This window comes from Solanum tuberosum, unplaced genomic scaffold (assembly GCF_000226075.1).
Source record: "Solanum tuberosum cultivar DM 1-3 516 R44 unplaced genomic scaffold, SolTub_3.0 scf00094, whole genome shotgun sequence".
Classification (NCBI taxonomy): Eukaryota; Viridiplantae; Streptophyta; class Magnoliopsida; order Solanales; family Solanaceae; genus Solanum; species Solanum tuberosum.
The window spans coordinates 1,030,793-1,054,273 of record NW_006239020.1 but is presented as its reverse complement, the minus strand read 5'-3'; the positions used below and the strand labels follow the sequence as shown (position 1 = coordinate 1,054,273).

The 23,481-nt window shown below is 35.4% G+C and overlaps 1 long non-coding RNA gene across 1 annotated transcript; it reads left to right on the top strand.

Moving 5' to 3' along the window:
• The first annotated feature begins 19,664 nt into the window (after window positions 1-19,664).
• On the top strand, window positions 19,665-22,442 carry LOC107060734 (uncharacterized). Its single transcript, XR_001473493.1, has 3 exons — window positions 19,665-19,927; window positions 20,018-20,102; window positions 22,068-22,442. It is a non-coding gene; the product is annotated as an uncharacterized lncRNA (long non-coding RNA).
• Window positions 22,443-23,481: the final 1,039 nt, after the last annotated feature.

The window sequence follows — 23,481 nt, the reverse complement described above, 5'->3', positions numbered from 1 at the left end:
TTAACTGGTCTTGTATTTGATATCATTATAGTATGCTATACTCTACTACCTTATTATACCAGAATATAGTACGGTGAAACATGCGGTTAATCCTTCCAATCGGGTGGAAAAATGATTCCTCAAATTTACAAAACAAGGTGAAACATAGAGAAGGCTTGACCAATTACCTACGGGATGTGGAGAGATCATATAAAGAAGAGAGATCGGCCAGAGAGTGTGCAGCTACTCCGAAAGTAGAAGAGACACATGCTTTCCTTCAGTAGATGGAAATATTGTTATAGAAATATGCATTTTGCAAAGCCAGAATTCAATTGATTATTCTGTAAAAGGAAAGTTTATCACCTATTAACCTAATATGTTGCATGATTTAATTTCTTTTGGAGTTGAGAGGAAATTTAAAAAGCTCATACTAAATTGTATCGCATCTCTACTTGTATGTGGCAAATTAATAAATATAAGATATAACACAATTATTAGCGATTATATCTTATTAACATATTTAATCAGTTTTTATGAAATTCAATAACCTGTAGACCTTTTTATTTGACATTTCTGAAAAAACAAATATAGTACAAAATAATACACAAAATGTTGGACCCGTGGCAACTCCTACCTAGTATTAAGATAAATGTTTAAGATAATGATGCTAAAATTTAGGAATTACAATAATTATTTTATACTATTTTAAAAATAAAAATAATAACTGGTTACTTTCAAGATACATCACACGTTCTTAACATAATTTATTTTCACATATTTTCATAAAATTGTTGAGAGATAATTGCACTAACATTTTCAAATAAAATACATTTTAAAATTTATATTTATTATTTATTCAAATTATCATGTTACTAAAAAAAATATTGTCATACAAGACTAAGCAAATAAACAAAAGATATATAAAAAGAATGACCCAAAATAAGTGATAAAAATTGTAAAATTTGAATTTTTAGATATACATTTTTCAGAAAAAACTATTTTGTATAACCTTTTCTCCATTTTTACTACGTATGTAATTTAAGTTGAATGAAAAGGTTTTTTAAAAATTAATAACTGTAAATAACGGGGTGTTCCTCACAAAGCTAATTGGAGTCGGATTAAATTCAAATATGTGGTTCCTCACAAAGCTAATTGACTAAGGATTAATAAATACTTAGCACTTTACTCATGTTGGCGTTCAAAGTTGCTTACCACTATTGGAATTAGGCCTCTTTTTATTTCTTAAGTTTTTACTTGTCCACGGTATAAAAAAAATACATTGTTTACTTTAACATATGAAAATATTTTACTTTCGTGTTTTTATATTTAATATTAAGTAATTGTTCTCCAAATTATTTTTTTAATTGTTTATTTGTTTTAAGTTTTAACGTATAAAATAAAAAAAATATTTTTAGGTGATGAAAACAATCAACTTAATGGGCTGGCTCTACGTTTTCTGTCAATTTGCAAACAAGTTACGAGTTTCAAAAAAAGTATCAACACTGAAGAAAAAATGTTATTCTTAGATGAGAAAAATTATCAACTTGATTGTCTGGCTATCAATTTGCAATCTCGGGTAATATTTTTCAATATTTATGTTGAATTTTTTTTATCAGAATAAGCTATTATTTAAATCAATTCATCAAAATAATATGTTTTTTAAGTTTTTTTTTTACAAAATTAGTATAAACGTACTTCATAATAATGTTTTAAGCTTTATTTGATTAAAAAAAATTAATGGCATTAAGTGAATATACGTTTTTGCCAGTAAAGATTTTAGATTAAAACGTAACAGAGGCTCACATCTCTCAACCAAACAATGGCGTTTTATTTTTATTACCTTTGATATTTCATTACCTTTCAAACCCACCGATGTAAAACCCTTTCAAACCTAGTACTGCTGTAAAATTCTTGTGCAAGCGTGCGATTCAAAAAATTTCCATCCCTCACAATTCCGTTCTCAATCATCGCCGGTAATTTGTGGATGAAGAGAAGGTGTGAAATAAGAAAAACACATGAATGGGTTAAAACCCCATTCGTGAATAAACGATAGCTCTTATACTTCAAAATCAATATTGGGGCTTTCTTATTTTAACGAGTTTCATGATAAATTACAGCTATAATCTTCTGAAAATGTTGGAACGAAGTTAATTTTTTTTGTGTTTGAGGTATGTTTGGTTTTCCTTATAAAATAGTAGAAAGTATGCTTGGATTTTAAGATTTCTATCTATTCTCACCTTTCATTCATCTCTATTCACTTCTAATATTTCTTAAGAACTACTACTGTCATGGAGCATAGATATGAGATTTCTAAGCTTCCCGGGTACTATAAATATATCTTTTCACAAAATTTTACTAACTCATTTTCGTACCTTGTACTATTATTCGTTCCATACATGTTACAGATACTCTTTCAAATGGATTTAAATTATTTTCATTTTTTTAATTTTCATGAATTTTAATTTGTAAAACCAGGTTAATGTATACAAATGACTAGACTGTATTTATTTATTTATTCATTCCATCAGTTTATTGTTTGATTTTAGTAGTATTTTGAGTTGTCATAGATCTTGTCCCGTTACCTATATATTTTGGGTATGCATGCGAGGTGATTGTCTTGGTGAAAAGATTGTAGATAAGACAAATGTTTGTCAAGAAATGAATAAGATGGAATCATTAATAAATGACAAGGATTATTGACTCTCTCTATATATTTTATCTTTTATAATAATAAATGATAAAATACTAACTAAATATTAAATATAAGAAAATGAAAGAACATAGTTTTTGTAAATTTTTTTCTTGAAAATGGAAAACAATAATGTTTTCTAAAAATGACTGCACCCTCTGTCCAGTAATAGTTGTTCACTATTGACTTGACACAACTCTTAAGAAATTATAAATAGAAAGATAATTTTACTATATCACTCTTTGAATATAATAAATATAATGTCTTAAAAAATATATACGCAAAATGTTTTTTTTTCTGTTTAAGGCAAAATCTCCCAGTATTTATATATTTGGGCTCTTTGCTCAAGGCTATGTATTAGTACAACTTCTCCTCTTTTGGCAATTCGGCTTTAGCCGATCACTTCTGGTATGGTCCCAATCTCGCCTCTACTGTAACTGTTGTTTTGATTTAGTAATTATTTACTTTTCTACAGTTGTATATTGATGCCTCCCTGCATTGCGTTTCGTTTAATTTTGTTTTTGGTCTCCATTCGAGGATTCACTTGTGTTTTCAAATGGCTGTAAGATGATTATTTTGTTCTTTCCGTTGAAATGTGTGTGTTTTGCATTTTTCTCATAGGTGGTTCTGCCGAGCTTTCAAAAAAGGGAATTTGTATATGTATTAAATTTTGAACACCTTCAGGGGTCTATTGGAAACAAGACTATACTCCACAAAGGTATATAAGGTATACATACATCCTGCCTCACTTATGAAATTACACTGAATATGTTCACGAAGAAAAGAAAAAATTGAGGGAGAAAATGTACCTATAAAGTCAGCTTTGTTACGGCCATAGGTGAATCTTCCATTTTGTGGACCATTTGGGAAATCAATTTCATAAAGAAAATTATTGGCCTTAGCTGTTGTTATAAGGTTATTATTATTATTCCCATTATCAACTATTGAATCTACAAATATGAAGTAACATCACACTTGTGGTTACCCTTATAACATCTAAAACATAATAAACATTGAAATCATCAAAACTATATGATCCTTACATGAATACATTTTTGAGTTATTGAATGATGAAAAGAGAAATTAAAGAAAAATGGGAAGGATAGTGATTGATGCAAAAAGTTGAACTTGGAACTACCAATTTATAGAGGATATCAAGGATCAAGGAGATCTGAGTCGTAGTTTTTGTAGATTTGCTTTCGTAAGAAATAAGTTCACCGAAGTGTAAAGATATCTAATTTTGGGACCATATATCGATCATTTAAACCATATTCGTAGTGTATGAAAAATTTGCAAGTCTACTTATTTCAGTTGCATGTCTAAAGTTAATTAGATATGTTAGATAAAATGACTGAAGTTTCAAATAGTTGAAGTTTAAGCATATTTGTATGAGGAACTACAACTATTTTTGTCTGAATTTTAGTCATATCTTTATATTTGAAGTAAGACTTAGTTAAACCTAAATTCAAATACTGCATATTTAAAGTTGTTTCAAAGTGGATATTTATACAAAAAATAATAATAATAATTTAAGAAAAGGATATAAATTAAATAATGGTATCCATATAAATTAACTCGCCCCATGAATTTTTTATGGGGAAATTTATAAGTCCTCTAAACTGGTAATAGTGATGATTAATTGGAATATCGTAAAGGTACAAAATCGTTTCACGTACGGTTGAAAAGTAGAGCCTCATCTTAATAGTAAGAGTGCGGTTTAGGTCCACCAAAATGACACATACACATGTGTAATCTGGCTAAAGAAACAACTAAGCGGAACTTACACTACCTATTCATAGAGGATGTCAAGGTTGTGAACCCGCTTCCACGTGGAGAAACCTGCGTAAGTTTATTAAATTATCATTTACAAATTGAAATACAAAATTCGTCTCATGTACGATTAAGATCAAGCCCAACTATCAAAGTAGAAAGAGTCCATCTTAAGTCATTGTACCCTCCTCACCCCTGATCATTCCTTTGGCCCTTAAACCATGCTCCCGACCCTCCATTCTTATAGTATATTTTGCAAGATTATTAGCTATAAAATCATAATAGATTTTTTTTGAAATTCTATAATTATTTCTTGATTCTTTACCGAACACTATAAAATTAGTAAAAAATAACTTGTTTTCCAAAAAAGTTAAAATTATCTTACCATAAACCACAATCATCAATCTTTCAAATAATTTCAATCAACATCAAAACCCAATTGTATGTTTTTATCAAGCTTTTAAAAGCACCCATGAATATATTATACACGTGTTCACAAAAAATAATAATATGTACTTATATTATATATTTTAATAGTGTATAAATTATATCATTTTTACTTCACTGAGCGATTCAGTTTTATTTTTATTTTTTAAAACTTTTGCTCATAGTTAAATGATTACATTATATATAAATATATAATATACTCTTTATCCTCTAGCTGTTGAGAGTTTTTGTATTATATTTTGGGAAAAGGGTCTGATATACCCCTCAACTTTGTCATTTGGAGCTGATATGTCCCTCGTTATGAAAGTGGATCATATATACCCTTACTGTTATACAAACGGCTCACATATACCCTTACTGTTACAAAATGAGCTCACATATACCCTTCATTTAACGGAAGTGAAAAAAATAGTTTTAAATTTATATTTTAGACTTTTAATTTTCTTAAAAATTATTTAGGGGTATATATGATTCTTCTAGCAAAGTTCAAGGTATATTTTAATCTTTTTCATACATAGATTATTTTTTGACTTCTTTTATTATAATTATTTGAGTTTCTTATTCTTATTTTATTTTTTTCTTTCATTCCTTAGTGTAAAGAAAAAATTTAAAACTATTTTTTTGTGGCTATATTATAATTTAAAATAATTTTTTTGTCAATATTATAATTTAATTTTTGTATTTGAAGAAAAAAATTTGGTCATCTATAACGAGGAGTATATCAGCTCTAAATGACAAAATTGAAGGGTATATCAGACCCTTTTCCCTTATTTTTTTAATGAAAGTCACTGAGAAGTGACAACCTAGCAATTGTCTTTTATTTACTTATTACTATTTTAAAATATTACTTGCTGGCAACCCAACATTTTATTTTTTAAAATTGCCCTGTTTACCAAAATTAATCACTCCACATTAATAATTATATATAAAAAAGAAAGATGAATATTCAAATTTCCGTAAAATCTGTTTTATAGTTTGCTTTAATTTCTAGGAAATCGGAGAAAATAAAAAAGATTGCTCAGCCTTGAGTGAGAATAAAAAAATGTTGGTAAGATAAGAAAATCATGGAAAATATAAATCATGATATCAAAGTTTTGCATCACGTATAAACATAAGAGCTTTGATGTCGTGGTCACACTCAAATAGTTGCATGCAATTTTCTTTCAAGTCCAATTGCACACCAACTTCAGTGTGACAATCCGTATCATATAACCAAAACATTTGCATATCTTTCAAACCAAAATATACTAAAGATGGTTTTCCCAAACTAAAATCAATATCCTGTAAAGGGAACTTGCACACACTTGAGCATGCCACTTTGTCAACTTCATCGTTACCTCCCCATTCTGGTGCCATACAAACTAGAATTTCCCGCATTACTACTCGAAAGCAACTAAGGGCTCTCATCTAACTATTTCTCATAGTAAAACCACATCTTCCTCTTCCTCCTCATTTATAACATCAGATGGAATTGTCACACCATCATTATCACGGTAAGATCATTAACCTTCTCCTTCTAACATCACCCCACTACTAAAAGGACCTCTTGAAAAGATAATTAACTCATTCTCACAACACCCAAATCAAAAGCTCTTCCCTCCAATATTTCTCTCAGTAGAAACCACCATTGAAGAAGAAGAAAAACATAAAGACTAGGGCTCAAGAACTCATCTTTCCTCTTGAATTTTGTGAGGAATATTCAATTGAGGTATATTAATCTTGATCCATGGGATACTTTCTTCCATGGAGCCCTTAAACTCTTCAATTTCAACGAAGGAAAAGTCTCTAAGGACCTAGGGTTTTCTCAAATCATGGATTCTTCCTCAAATCGTTTTCAATGATTTAATTGTCTTTTATTATGGTTTAATTACTATTTTATAGATGTTTTAATGATAAATTCACCATGAATCCATGATGTCCTCCTAACCCTAAATTTATGACTCCAAGGTGGGTGAATTGTAGTAAGGTCAATTGTATGGAATTATATTGTTGTAATGTAGCTCTTTTGATTATTATACTATCCATGTTGAATGTATTAACCCTAAATTGATTGCAAGAATGGGATCCATGATCCAAGAAGGGTAAGACATGGGACTTATGCCAAATTGTGGCCTTTATGTATGCATGCTTTATGAACATGATTGTGAACTAGTTATTGTGTTAATTGAAAGTTCACTCTCATAGACACACATTGATCATGATGTTAAAGTCCTTCACACTAGAGGGCGATTCTAAGGTTGAAAGTCCATTCTCATCTATTGAATCTATGAGCTATTTTGTGAATTGTGTTTGGTGAAGGGTTTAGACACTCCTTCATATGTATAAATGCAATTCAAGATGTAACATGTAATTATGGGAAGTAGTGCTTAGCACCGAGTGGATAATGAATATGGAGATGGAAATACCCTCGCTAGAAAGGACGGAATTCTATAATGTATCTCATGAGATGGGAGCTCCTCCGCTAGAAAGGGCGGGTTTCTAGTAGCAATCTCTGTATCCCTTAACTATGTGCCCACATAGGTCTTTAACTAGTGGATCCACCTAAAAGCTTATACATTTGGTTCTACCTTAGGCAAGTAGGACACCTCTTTCTGGTGTGGAGCATGACACCGGATTCCATGTTTAGCTCACATGGTCTATGACGGTTAAGGCTTATTCCCAAAGTAATAATGAAGTTTAGGTATTAACTATGTTTGCTTAATGAGTTTTACTTCGCATGGGTAGGGTTATGAGACTTTACTTATGCATGGCACAAGTAGACTTTGAGAGTATTTATAGTGTGTTCCTATTATGATATGATGACTTATACATTGATTACGCTTACGACTTATGCTTTTATATCTAATTTTCATTATGGTTTTCGAACTTCATAAATTGCATGCTCTTCAACTAAATTGTCCCTTTTTTTAATATTTTCATGATTTTGTGCATGATTATCATACTTAGTACATTAATTGTGCTAACCCATATTTCTTCTATTCTTTTCACAAAGTGTAAATTCCGGCGTGTGAGGTGATTTTCCCTTGTAGTTCAAACTTGGATTGATTGCTCATCAAGCTTGTGGTATGTCCTCATGGATCCGAGGACAATGAGGTTTATTGTTGTTTCACTTCCTTAGTTGTATTAGACATTTTCATATTCTCTATTGTAAGGGTTGTGACGCTATTATCTTGAGACTCTGATTCTAGTAGATGGCTTATTGAGACTATGTCTAGACTTCCTCTTTACTTTTATAAAGATTTTCTTAAAGACTTGAAATTGTGTTTTATTCTTTATTATTCTATACTTATGTGGTGATGATAAGCTAAGTGGCTTACTTGGGGCCTTTCGGGGTTCCATGTGCCATGTTATGTCTAGGGGGTACCCTTGGGTCGTGACAAACTTGGTAATCAGAGCAAAAAGTTTAGAATGATTCTAGGAATATGTTTCATAAGCCACGTCTAGTACAGTCTTGTTCATAAAGTGAAGCGTGCCACATTTATGAATGATAGGCTATAAGATGTCAGGAAATTTCACTTTCTTCATTATTTTTAGGTTGTGCCATGGAATCTAACCCTATAAAGTTTTCCTTCTAATCCTTCTTTTGTGTCTTCAGGAAATGAATACACGAAGGGCTAACGTAAGAAGGGTGGAAGAGGAAAATGTGAATCAAGGAGTTTCTCGAGGTGATCAAGCTCCTCAAGATGAGCAAGCTCCGGTTGATCCGGTAATCGAAAATGTGACTCAAGCGGAATTTATGGCTACTATGCAAATGATAACTCAAGCCATGACGGCCCAAGCTCAAGCCGTAACAACTCAAGCCCAAGCTATAACGGCTCAAGCTAATAGGGATGTTGGGACTAGGGGGAACACTAATGAGAATCCTATGGCTTCGAGATTGAGAGACTTTGCTAGGTTGAATCTACCCGAGTTCCTTGGTTCCAAGATGGAGGAGGATCCCCAAAGGTTCATTGATAAGGTTTGCAAGATACTTGGTGCCATGGGGGTGTCTTTGGAGGAGAAGGTGGAATTAGCCGCCTACTAACTCAATGATGTATCTTAAATTTGGTATGAATAATGGAAAGGTGAGAGGCAAAGAAGAGCGGGTCCCATAGATTGGTAGGTGTTGAAAGAAGCATTACTTGATAGGTTTTTCCCTCTAGAGTTGAGGGAATGAAAAATGCAAGAGTTCATAAACCTTCGACAAGGGGGGATGAGTGTGAAAGAGTATTCTCTCAAGTTCACCGAACTATCCAAGTATGTTCCAACCATGGTAGCGGACTCAAGGCTAGAATGAACAAATATGTGATGGGAGTGTCCGAGTTGGTAGTTAATGAATGTCGTTCGGCAGTGCTAATCCCGAGTATGAATATTGCAAGTCTTATGGTTCATGCCAAAAAGATTGAGGAAGAAAAGCTCAAGAAGATGAATAGGGAGGTGAAGAGGGCTAGGACCGGTGAAGGGAACTTTTCCAATGCTAAGTCCGATGGTCAAGGTAGACAAAGGTTCAAGCAAAGTTTCTCCAACCAAGGTTCCTCTAGTGCTTCCCTAATGGTCAGCAAGGATAGGGTGTCTAACCCTAAGCCCCAAGGAGGCAATAGTGATGGGTATTCTAAGATCAAGCCTACTTGTTCCAAGTGTGGTAAGAAACATGATGGCAAATGCTTAGCCGGTTTGGGTGTGTGTTATGGTTGTGGTAAGAGTGGACACCAATTGAGAAATTGTCCAACACATTCGGCAAAGGGGAAAGAACATAAGCAAACTCCTCCAAGCGGTTCAAACTCCAATGCTCAAAAGCAAAAATGCTTTTATGCTCTTCAATGCCGAGAGGACCAAGAGAGCTCCCCGGATGTGGTGACCGGTATGTTACGAGTCTTTTCTATTGATGCATATACTTTGTTAGACCCTGGTGCCACTTTGTCTTTTGTTATGCCTTTTGTGGCCATGAAATTTGAAATACTCCCTGAAGTGTTAATGGAGCCTTTTTCGGTTTCTACCCCGGTTGGTGAGTTCGTAGTGGCCAAGAAAGTTTATAAAAGTTGTCCCATTTCTTTGTCTCATAAAGTCACTTTGGTGGACTAAGTGGAGTTAGACATGCTAGATTTTGATGTGATTTTGGGTATTGATTGGTTGCATGCATGTTATGCTTCTATAGATTGTAGGACACAAATTGTCAAATTCCAATTTCCAAATGAGCCAATTTCAGAGTGGAAAGGGGGGAATTCCATCCCTAGAGGTCAATTTGTTTCTAGTCTAAAATCTAGGAAAATTATCTCCAAAGGGTGCATCTATCATATTGTTAGGGTGATAGATGTTGAGTCCAAGATCCCCTCTTTAGAGTCGGTCCTCGTGGTGAATGAATTTCCTGATGTCTTTCCCAATGACTTACCCGACATTCCTCCCGAGCGGGAAATAGCTTTTGGCATTGATGTTTTGATGGATACGCAACCTATCTCCATTCCTCCTTATAGAATGGCCCCGGCCGAATTGAAAGAGTTGAAAGATCAATTGAAGGATTTACTAAATAAGGGCCTTATTCATCCGAGTATCTCTCCTTGTGGTGCTCCGATGTTGTCTGTGAGGAAGAAAGATGGGTCCCTTATAATGTGCATCGATTACCGCCAATTGAACAAAGTAACCATAAAGAATAAGTATCCCCTTCCAAGAATAGATGACCAGTTTGATAAACTCCAAGGGGCTAGTTACTTCTCAAAAATTGATCTTCGCCAGTATTCCTCCCGAATGGGAAATAGATTTTGGTATGGACCTTATCCTGGATACGCAACCTATCTCTATTCCTCCTTATAGAATGGCTCCAACAGAGTTGAAGGAGTTGAAAGAGCAACTAAAGGATTTGCTAGACAAGGGTTTTATTCAACCAAACATCTCTCCATGAGGTGCTCCGGTATTGTTCGCTAGGAAGAAGGATGTAACTCTTAGAATGTGTATTGATTATCGGCAATTGAACAAGGTGACCATTAAGAACAAGTATCCACTTCCTAGAATTGCTGACTTATTTGACCAACTTCAAAGGGCTAGCTAATTTTCCAAAATTGGCCTACATTCGAGCTATCACCAATTGAGGGTGAGAGGGGTTGATATTCCCAAGATGGCTTTTCGAACTAGATATGGGCACTATGAATTCCTTGTGATGTCATTTGGCCTAACTAATGCCCCGGCGGCATTTATGGACCTTATGAATAGGGTTTTTCGACAATATCTTGGCATGTTTATGATAGTGTTCATTGATGACATTTTGATATATTCAAGGAGTGAAAATGAGCATACAGACCATTTGAGGATAGTATTGCAAGTCCTAAAGGATCATCAACTCTTTGCAAAGTTTAGCAGGTGCGAGTTTTGGTTAAGGTCTGTAGCGTTCCTTGGTCATATTGTGTCAAGCAAGGGTATAGAGGTAGATCTAAAGAAGACGGACTCGGTCAAGAGTTGGCCTAGACCTCTACCACCAACCGATATTAGAAGATTTTTGAGTTTAGTCGGCTACTATAGGAGGTTTGTCGAGGGTTTTCCTCTATTGCTTCTCCTTTGACAGCCTTGACTCAAAATAAAGCTAAATTTGTGTGGTTGGAAGCTTGTGAGAGTAGCTTCCAAGATTTGAAAGATAAGCTTACCTCCGCTCCGATGTTGACCTTACCGGAAGGTACTGATGGTTTTGTTGTTTATTGTGACACCTCAAGAGTGGGTTTAGGATGTGTCCTCATGCAATGTGGGAAAGTAATTGCCTATGTTTCAAGGCAACTCAAGGTACATGAGAAGAACTATCTGACTCATGATCTCGAATTGGCAGCGGTGGTATTTTCTTTGAAAATATGGAGGCACTACTTATATGGGGTCCATGTAGATGTTTTCACTGATAACAAAAGTCATCAATATGTGTTTACCCAAAAAGATTTGAATCTCCTACAAAAAAGATGGTTAGAACTTTTAAAGGACTATGAGATGAGCATCCTCTATCACCCCGGCAAAGCTAACGTGCCTTTATTCAGATGTCCATGGAGATTGTGACTCACTTTGAGAATGAGAAGAAAGCGTTGGCCCGTGATGTATATAGGTTGGCCCGTTTGGGTGTCCAACTATTAGATTCTCCAAATAGTGGTTTCACGGTTCATAATAGCTCGAAATCATCTTTTGTTGTAGATGTGAAGTCCAAGCAACACCTTGATCCTATATTGATGGAGTTGAAAGAATTGGTACTTGAGAAATCCGTTGAGGCTTTCTCCCAAGGGAGAGATGGGGTACTTAGATACCAAGGTAGATTATGTGTTCCACATGTGGATGGGCTAAGAGAGAATATTTTAGAAGAGGCTCATGGTTTTAGATATTCTATTCATCGGGGAGCCACCAAGATGTTCCGTAATCTCCGGGAAATCTATTGGTGAAGTGGTATGAAAAAGGATATTGCAGAATTTGTAGCCAAATGTCCTAACTGTCAACAAGTTAAGGTTGAGCACTAAAGGCCGGGAGGTTTATTGCAAAATATATTAATTCTCACTTGGAAGTGGGAAGAGGTGAACATGGATTTTGTTATGGGATTGCCTCGTACTAGAAGACAACATGATTCTATTTGGGTCATTGTTGATAGGATGAATAAATCAGCCCATTTCATTCCCGTCAAGGTTTCCCTTTCGGCAGAAGATTATGCTAACGTGTATATAAGAGAGATAGTGAGGTTACATGGAGTTCCTTTATCTATCCTTTCGGATCGGGGTACTCAATTTACTTCACATTTTTGGAAGTCATTCCAAAAGGAGTTTGGTACTAAGGTGAAGCTTAGCATCACTTTTCACCCTCAAACGGATGGTCAAGCTGAGTTCACCATTCAAACTTTAGAGGACATGTTGATGGCGTGTGTTAGAGATTTCAAGGGTAATTGGGATGACTACTTGCCATTAATAGAGTTTACCTACAATAATAGTCACCACTCAAGTATCGGTATGGATCCTTTTGAGGCCTTGTATGGTAGAAGGTGTAGGTCTCCCGTTCGTTAGTTTGAGGTAGGTGGTGTTGCTCTTATTGGTCCCGATTCGGTTTATGAAGCTATTGAGAAAGTTTGGCTTATTAGAGAGAGGTTGAAAACGGCTCAAAGTCGACAAAAGTCTTATGCCGTTGTGAGGAGAATGGAGTTAGAATTTGAAATTGGCGATTGGGTCTATTTAAAAATCTTACCCATGAAGGTTGTGATGAGGTTTGGTAAAAAGGGGAAACTTAGTCCCTGGTTTGTGGGTCCATACCAAATTTTGAAGCGTATTGGGAAAGTTCCTTATGAGTTGGACTTACCAAATAAGTTAGCCCCGGTTCACCTAGTATTTCATATTTCTATGGTTAAAAAGTGTATTGGGGACCCGATTGCCATTATTCCTTTAGAAGGGTTAGACGTTGATGAGAGCCTTTCCTATGAAGAGGTTCCAATAGAGATTCTTGACTGGCAAGTCAAGAAGTTGAGAAACAAAGAAGTAGCTTCGATTAAGGTTTTGTGGAGAAATCATCTAGTTGAGGGTGACACTTGGGAGGCCGAGGCCGATATGAAGTCCCGATACCCTCATCTCTTTACTTCTACTCCTACTCAAGCTTGAGGTAAATAGTTCCTCTAGAATTTCCTTATTTTGGAAGTCTTGTGTAAGTTGTATGTTTTCCATGGTTTCCTTAAATGATGCATCTTCTTGATGAATTTATGTTTTATGAGAAAAAGAGTTTTCATGATATATGTTCCTCATGATTGTTGTGCATTTAGTATAAATTGCCTATATTGACTTCATAAGATGTGTGGATGAACATGCTTTAGTATGCTTTTGAGATTAGTTGCATATTGGCTCCATGATGTGGTGTTGAGCATTAATTTAGTTGGAGAAGTAAGTTCCTCCTATGAAAAAGTGAATTGTTGAGTTGGTGCATATGGGGTGTTAGATGTAGCGACTACTCCCTCACTATGCATTAATCATGTTTTGAAATGGAGTTGAAGTTGCCTCCTTTGAATAGTGCATGTTGTGAATATTGCATTTGTAAAATTTGTACATTTTTGATGTTTCATGCATTATGGACTTCTAGTCTTAAGTTTCTAAATTAGTTTAGTGTCTAGATAATCACTCGAGGACGAATGTTCCCATGGGGGATGTAATGTAACATTCCGGAAAACTAATAAACTAAACTAGAACCTAAGGTGTAAACTAGTAGCCTAATTGAGGTTTAGCATAATGATTAGAGTTGTAAAATAACCTCTGAGACTTGGTATAAACATGTTTGGGTATGAATGTCAAGGCATGACCCCCAAGGACCCCCCCAATGGTCCTTGAGGAGGGCCAAGGGGGCTGCCTAAAAAGCTGTGTAAAATAGCTTCACCCACGAATGGGCACCCACGAGCCATGGGTGGACCCGCGCCCCGTAGGTGAGGGTCGTGGGTCGAGGCTGAGCCTCCCCATTTTTCTCCTACTCTCTGATGCAAACCACGGTTTGCCAGCACGTCACATGGACCTAACCACGGTCCGTAGGTGGGGTTTCATAGGTGACACCTCTAAGTTGGATTTTTAGTTTAAGTTAGAGTTAAGGAAGGGGCTTAGGGTTAATTAATTAATTAAGTAGGGTCGTTAATACTAATTAAAAACTAACTATATATACTTAATAAGACACCTAAACTAATGAAATTAACTCATTCTCACAAGACCCAAATCGAAAGCTCTTCCCTCCAATATTTTCTCACTAGAAACCACCATTGAAGAACAAGAAGAACTTGAAGACTAGGGCTCAAGAACTCAACTTTCCTCTTCAATTTCGTGAGGAATCTGCAATTAAGGTATGGTCATCTTTATCCATGGGATGCTTTCTTCCATGGAGCCCTTAAACTCTTCAATTTCAAAGTAGGAAAAGTCTCTAAGGACCTATGGTTTTCTTCAAATCATTGATTCTTCCTGAAATCGTTTTCAATGATTTAATTATTGTTTTAAAGATGTTTTAATGATAGATTCACCAAGAATCCATGATGTCGTCCTAACCCTAAATTTATGACTCCAATGTGGGTGAACTGTAGTAAGGTCAATTGTATGGAATTATATTGTTGTAATGTATCTCCTTTGATTATTATATTATCTACGTTGAATGTATTAACCCTAAATTGATTGCAAGAATCGGATCCCTGATCCAAGAAGGGTAAGACATGGGAATTATGTCAAATTCTGGCCTTTATGTATGCATGCTTTATGAAGATGATTGTGGACTAGTTATTGTGTTAATTGAGAGTTCATTCTCATAGAAACACAATGATCATGATGTGAAAGTCCTTGTCACTATTTGACGATTCTAAGGCTAAAAGTCCATTCTCACCTATTGAATCAATGAGTTATTTTGTGAATTGTGTTAGGTGATGGGTTTAGACCGTCCTTCATATGTATAAATGTAATTCAAGATGTAACATGTAATTATGGGAAGTAATTCTTAGCACCGAGTGGATAATGAATATGAAGATGGAAATACACCTGCTAGAAAGGGTGGGTTTCTAGTAGCAATATCCGTATCCCTTAACTATATGCCCACATAGGTATTTAGCTAGTGGATCCACCTAAAAGCTAATGCATTTAGTTCTACCTTAGGAAAGTAGGACACCTCTTTTCGGTGTGGGGCATGACATCAGATTCCATGTTTATCTCACATGGTCTATGTCGGTTAAGGCTTATTCCCAAAGTAATAATGAAGGTAAAGTATTAACTATGTTTTCTTAAGAAGTTTTACTTAGCATGGGTAGGGTTATGGGACTTTACTTATGCGTGGGACAAGTAGACTATGAGAGTATTCATAGTGGGTTCCTATTATGATGTGATGACTTCTACATTGATTACGCTTACGACTTATGCTTTTATACCTAGTTTTCATTATGGTTTTTAAACTTCATAAATTGCATTTTCTTCAACTAAATTGTCCCTTTTTTCATATTTTCATGATTTTGTGCATGATTATCATAGTACATTAATTGTGCTAACCCATATTTCTTCTACTCTTTTCACAAAGTGTAGGTTCCGGTGTGTGAGGTGATTGTCTCTTCTAGTTCAAGCTTGGATTTATTGATCATCAAGCTTGTGGTATATCCTCATGGATCCGAGTACAATTAACTTTATTGTTGTTTCACTTCCTTAGTTTTATTAGACATTTTAATATCTATTGTAAGGGTTGTGACCCTATTATCTTGAGACTCCGATTGTAGTAGATCACTTATTGAGACTATGTCTAGACTTCCGCTTTACTTTTATAAAGATTTTCTTAAAGACTTGAAATTGTGTTTTATTCTTTATTATTTTATACTTTTGTGATGATGATAAGCTAAGTGGCTTACTTGGGGCCTTTCGTGGTTCCATGTGACATGTTACGTCTAGGGGTGTACCATTGGGTTGTGACATTAATTAATTAGGAAAAGGCCAAAATACCCGTGACCTTAACTGCTGCCTCACCACACTAGATTCAAGACTGACGGACTGTGGACCGACCAATGGTGCATCCTGCACACTCGTCAGTGAGTTTAGAGTGTTTGACCTGGACCTACAACTCCTGGACCATGAGGCCTGGGCCCATCAATGGTTCATGGGTCCAGTCGTTATTCCTTCTTGGACAATATTTTGGTGGCCCTTCCACGGACCAACCTATGGTTTGTGGTTCAACCCACCGGCCGTGGTTTTCCCTCATGGAGGCCTTCGTGGATGGCACCTGAAAGTTCTAGTAAAAATGCTATTATGCCCTTTTACGAATCCGGGGTGTTGAAATATATCCCCTTTGGGATCATTCGTCCTTGAATGAGATTCAAACTGGTTCTAAGATAGTAGATGTAATTCCCCGGAATCTAATTGGAAAAACTAGGGCTAAGTATGAGGGTAACAAGCCAAGGAAGAGGGCAAGAGCCAAGGGAGAGGGCTAAGGCTGCCGAACTTTCCCTATGAAATGCCCACCTAAACACGAGAGGCTTCACGGCTCGTGTGACAACTCGTGGTGATAAGGTAGTGGATCCCAAGGCTGCCTAAGTTGGCCTCCTCCACACGAGCCACTTCACGGCTCGTGAAGGATTAGACGGATCGTGGGAGAGCTCGTGAAGCTGAATTAGTTTTTAGGGGTTATAGGAGTGGCTGCCTAGCCACTGGTTGGTAACAACGAGAGAGACCACAACTCGTGATAGGCACCACGCCTCGTGGAGCCCTTCATGAAGGAAGGCAGTGCACTGCCAAGTTTAGGGTAAAATGGGACTTTTTGATTTTAATTAGAATAAAGCTGGGTCATTTTACCCAAGCCTAGTACATCTATATAAGTGATTTTAACCCTTGAAACTCACCATTGAAGTCATTATTTCCAAAACCACAAAAGAAATCCCAAAGTTCTTCTCTCAAATATTTCTCTCTCTAGAACTTGAAGAAGAAGGAGTTTGGAGCTAGGTTCAAGGTCAAGTCTTCAATCTTCAATAATTTGTGGGCATTGTGATCAAGGTATGATAAGTTTTCATCCATGGAGTCCCAATGATTCCCCAATTTAAAGGATGAAATTCCCCAATTTGAGTTAAGGTTTCTTCCAATATTGTGGGTATTGAGAAATGTTGATCAAATTTAGTGGATTATGATTTTTTATGCTTGAATAGAGTTGATTCAATGATTTTAGTATGAAATTACATGTACCCATGTCTAACCCATGATTCTAAGATGAATGTGATATTGATGGGTTTTACTCCATGAAAGGGGAAATTGAGGATTTAGATGTATTCATATAGGATTGATATGGTATATTATAGATTGCTTCAGAGTGAAGCATATAGACATAGATTTCTTGAGAGTGAAGTATATAGACATGGAGACTTATGATTATTAGGGCTTGAGAGTAAAGCTTATATGATGATTTATGAATAATATTTCTTTAATATTGAAGCTTATGAGATGATTATGATATTGAATTTCTTGAGAGTGAAGCATATAGAATGACTATGAGATATAGTTCTTTGAGAGTAAAGCTTTTGTTTCCAATTGTTGATTATTGATGTAATTGTTGTGAAATATATGGTTCCCACATTAATTTCTTATGTTATGAATGTGAAAGGCTTTCTCACATTGAATGATTTTATGTTAAAAGGATTGCTCACCTAAAATGAATATAGACTAAAGACTAAAATTGATGAGGCAAGAGGTGAATACCCATGACCTCTAGATGAGTAGGATTTAGGTGATTTCCCATATTCTTTAGAGAAGAGTAAGAGGCGACTACCCTTATTCCCTAATGTTGGACATGGATAGAAGTACCCATTATTCCTTAATGAAAAGATGTGGAGGCGAATACTCGTATCTTATAATGAAAAGATGTGGAGGCGAGTACCCATATCTTATAATAAAAGATGTTGAGGCGAATACCTGTATCATATAATGAAATTATGTGGAGTGAATACCCGTGTCATATAATAATTGGGCATGGAGGTGAATACCTATGATCCCATAAAATAGATATGGAGGTGAATACCTGTGACCATATAATCAAGGCAAGAGGCGACTACCCATTAGCCTTTAAGTAAGGCAAGAGATGACTACTCATGAGCCTTTATGAGAAGGGAAGGAGGTTATTTCCTCATGTCTATAAAAGATAAGTTAAAGATGAGAATGAGAGATGATAAGCTTGAAGATGGCCCAAGGTTGTCTACTATGATGAGTGAGACTAGTGGAGGTTACCCATATCTTGGTTAAGTATTCTTTGAGGTTACCTCAAGGAAGTATCATAAGTATGTTTTACTATGAGATTTTCTTGTATGATGAATGACTAGCTTGGATTGTTGCTAGAGTTTCCTTCCTTGCGATGTATTACTAGATGTGGATGACCCAAGTCTTGACTAAGGATAAGTTGAGTCCACTTCAAGAATTGATCCTCTTATGTTGATATAATATGATGATTTATGTGCATTGATTATGCCTATGACTTATGTTGATATCTCCTATGCTTATGGCTTATGTCTTAGGTTGACTAATGTTGATGTTATGCCTATATTGATGTTTATGTTGGCTATCATATTTACTACATTTTTGTACTAACACATACTCTTGCCTACATTTCTTATCAAAATGTAGGGTCTGGCCATATTGACTCTCCTCCCCGTGGCTAGGATCTTAGTAGAAGCAAGTATTGAAGATTGGTGAGTCCACATATCATTCGAGGAGATAGCCACCATTTGTCTTATATTCTCTCATTTTATGTTCTGAACTATTGTTTGGGATGTGTCCCAAGGATATTCATGTTTGAGATGGTTTGAGACAAAGTGTAATACACTTCCGCTTCATTTATAAAATACTTTGATTATGTTGAAAATATTTTAAATTTCCGCTCATATCTATTATCTTATGTTATGAAAGCTAAGTGGCTTATATGAGGCCTCTCGGGGTCTTGTATGCCATGTTACATATAGGGTACATGGGTCGTGAAAATAGGAGAGGAACTAACAACCCAATCTACAATGCAACTTCATAAAAATGCATCTAACCAAGGAGGAACTATCGACTCCAACCTAGGACGTTCTCAAAATATCATAAGAGGGGTGAAACTAAGTCTAACAACCCATCATTCATGCAATTCAGAAATAATGGAGGAAACATCAACTCCAAGCTAAACATACTCAATGCATCATAAGGAAGTAGGAACTACATCTAGAAACCCAAGATCCATGAAATTTCAAATTTTCTCTTGTTCAAGGAGGAACTACTTTCTCAAAGCTAAAAGCATGTTCAACATAATCTTATGGAGCCTATATGCGATTCACTTTCAAAAAGCATAGCTAAAGGTTTAGGACTTGGTCCAACTCCTTCTGCTCTATGGGGTAGTAGATCTTTCTTAGAGAACATTGATGAAGAGGATTCATCTAATGAAATTGTACAAAGGTTAGAACAGGAGATAAATGAATTGAAGGCGAAACAAAATGAAGAAATTAATATGATGAAACAAAATCAGGATAATATGCAATTAGAATTACTCCAAATGCGACAATTCATGCACAAACATGCTCCTAATGAATCCATGCCTCAAAATATCAATGGCACCTCAAGTGGATAGGTAACTTGATTCCATAAGTTTTAGACATTATTTTTTAATAAAATTTAATCATATAAAAGTATTTTTAACTATTGTGTTAATATTTATCAGGTCCACGAAGCTGATAGTGGCCATGGACAAATAACACAAACATGAGGGATACCTATTGTTGCTGAAAATACTCAAACTTCTCATGGTATTACTCATATTTATCCTTCGATGCGACTGTTTGAGTTACTATTTGAGTCCAAATTCATCTTGATTCTTGCTCGTCTGTGATGTGTAGTTAGTTTTATCTATAGGTTCTATTTTTATAGCTGAGTGTTAATGATCTGATTACTTGAACTAATCCATATACACCTCATCCCTTCTTCTCTATGTTTTTTATTATCTACATATCATCGATTTTGCATTTTCTTATTGAGATAGCTCTTGTCGATGCTTTGCCAGCCCTTGAATTTTATCCTGGATTCATCTACATTGTTTCTAACCCCTGAAATGTAGTTAGTTTTATCTATAACATCTGTTGGTGTACCTGAATATTAATTGTCTGATTACTCGAATTAGTCCTCTAATCATCCAATGAATATATTTACTTCTTGAGAACATGAGCCTTCTTCAACGAAACAACTTTTTTACGTTCTGTTTTTCAATAAGAATACTTTAAATAAAAAGATAACTACCATTAATGAAACAGTTGAAAAGGTTTGCTTTCTGAACAATTTCTGAACTTGAAAGATCTGGATCAAATTACCAGCTCATTGTTGTTCTCCTATAAAGTATAAAGTAGCATGCACAAGGATGAGGGACTTACATAATAGCACTGTATCCTCTGCTTCAGCAGTTTTCCCTAGTTCCTTCGCTGTGCAATCGTTAGTCTTACTTGATAAGACAATCATGATTTGTATAACTTGAAGTAGTATTCACAAGAGAGAAGCTATGACGAGCAAAGACATACAAGCAGAGAAGAAATTAAGCCCAAAATGACATATACCAAAGTTACCCAACAACATAGAGCACACCTCTTTCTGTTGCTATCATTTTCTGGCCTGCTGCCTGTTTTTATTGGTTTTGTTGGTATAGTTGCATCTATAGGTTTTGTTGGTATTGTTGCAGCCCTTGAAGTGTAGTTAGTTTATCTATATGTTTTGTTTGGTATAGTTTGTCATATTAGTGGTCTGATTACTGAAGCTACATTATGCACTAATTTTCTCCTTAGGTGTATTAACTTTCTGTTGGCATCATTCTCTGGCCTGCTGCCTGTTTGTATTGGTGGGATTTTTGATTATCTACATATCATCGATTTTGCATTTTCCAATTAAGATAACTCTTGTCGATGCTTTGCCTGCCCTTGAATTTCATCCTGGATTCATCTACATTGTTGCTAGCCCCTGAAATGTAGTTAGTTTTATCTATAGCTTCTGTTGGTATAGCTGAATATTAGTTGTCTGATTACTCTAACTAGTCCTCTAATTATCCAATGAATATATTTACTTCTTGAGAACGGAAGCCGTCTTCAACGAAACAACTTTTTTTACGTTCTGTTTTTTAATAAGAACACTTTAAATAAAAAGATAACTACCATTAACGAAACAATTGAAAAGGTTTCCTTTTTGAACAATTTCTGAACTTGAAAGATCTGGATCAAATTACCAGCTCATTTTCGTTCTCCTGTAAAGTATAAAGTAGCATGCACAAGGATGAGGGACTTACATAACAACAATGTATCCTCTGCTTCAGCAGTTTGCTCTAGTTCCTTCGCTATCCAATCGTTAGTCTTACCTGATAGAAACAATGGGACTCAATGAGACTTATCTACAAGTTAGAAGGAATGTTCTCAGCTTCTTATGATGAAAGCACTTCCGTGCTGGTTGAATAGAAACAGAGACAAGTCTCCTCTACTTCTCATTTTGGATCCAATTCTGCTTCTTTCACCGCTAGAGTCTTCATACCACAGTTCTTGTCCAAAGTATCCTTTGATCCATCACAACCTCTTTTGTTTTGTATTGCAAAGCCAATCACACCATTGAGAAATGTTACATGCTACATTATTATCTTTCTCATTTGAAGTTCACAGATTATACTGGTGACCCTAAGAATACTGGTCTAAGGAAGACAACAGCACATGCTGAATTTGAAACTTCTGGTCTTGGTCATACAGGTGCACAATCTGATGTTCTGGTTTATCTCGTGTTTCTAACCTGCCAGTCAATGTTTCAAGTCTGACTAAAGATCAGTCCTTCTACATACTGTCCCACTTGCAGCACTCTCATCTTTCACCACACACTAATCCTCATAGCATCTGCTAACTTTACAGGTAAAATCTTGACTGATAATGTTTTGTTCAAAACTTATTTACTTAATAAGATTAGTGATACCATTTGGACTATAGATTCTGGAGCATCAGATCACGACATCGATCTGACCTTTCTTTACTCTTCAATGTTAAAACATTACCTTTTCCTTGTCTTGTTTCACTTCTAAATGGATACAAAGGTAAAGTCTCTAACATTGTCTCCTTAACACTGTTTCCTGGTTTTTCTTGTACAATGTATTCTTTCACCTAGAAGATCTACTAAGACCTCTCATCAACTTGTTACCTCCAGTAGCATCTTTGTAATGCTTTTCAGTCTGTTGATTGCTCTCATTCTGAATCATCTAGTCTAAACCCTTAGTCTGCATCATGTTTTTGAACCCTGCACTTACACTAAAGCTGCTTCTGAGCCTGAGTTTCACGCTATGAGTAAGGAGTTTAAGGCATTAGCTGCAAATGACACTTGGTCTATTGTGGGGTTACCCAGCGGTAAGAAACCTTAAATAGGTTTTAAGTGTTCAATACTGATGTAAATTAGATCGGTTGTCATCCCCTATTGAACAGGGGTTTTGAGACATAAATTAATGTATGTGTGTGTATGTATATTTATTGTACATTCAGCAGGCCTGCATTACTGTGGTATATTTTGTATCTTTCCAGTCTGCTAAGTTGTTACCTCTTTTTATTGATTGATATGGGGCAGATTGCTTCAGGTGGAATTCCTCTCATAGTTTGTCCTCTGAACTGTTTTTCATAGTTTGCTACTCTGGCTGTTAATAAGCTTCCGTTCTTGCATTGTTTGTTGCTCATGCAATGAATGTGCTTCTGCTTTTTCATTATTTGTTGTCTAGGTTGTGAATATCTTCATACTGAATTGTCTTCTGCATACCATGGATTTTGCATTTTCCAATTGAGATAATGATGTTGATGCATTGCCAGCCCTTGAATTTTATCCCAAAGTCATCAGCATAGGTTCCAGCCCCTGTAGTATAGTTAGTTGGATCTTTGAGTTGTTTTCTATGAGATGATATAATTCACTCTTTCTTATGTTATATGGATTTGAATTGGTACTTTGTTACTGCTAAATGTATCTGTATCAATAAGGGGAGAAACTAGGGTCATTGGTATTTGCACATAGCTTTTTTTATGTAACATTTGGTCTAGTAAATATTTCGTTCAAGTATGAGAACTTGGCCTATCTGGTAAAGTTTTCATCAATTGGATTTCATCTTCTGACACATTTATTTTATTATTTCAGGTC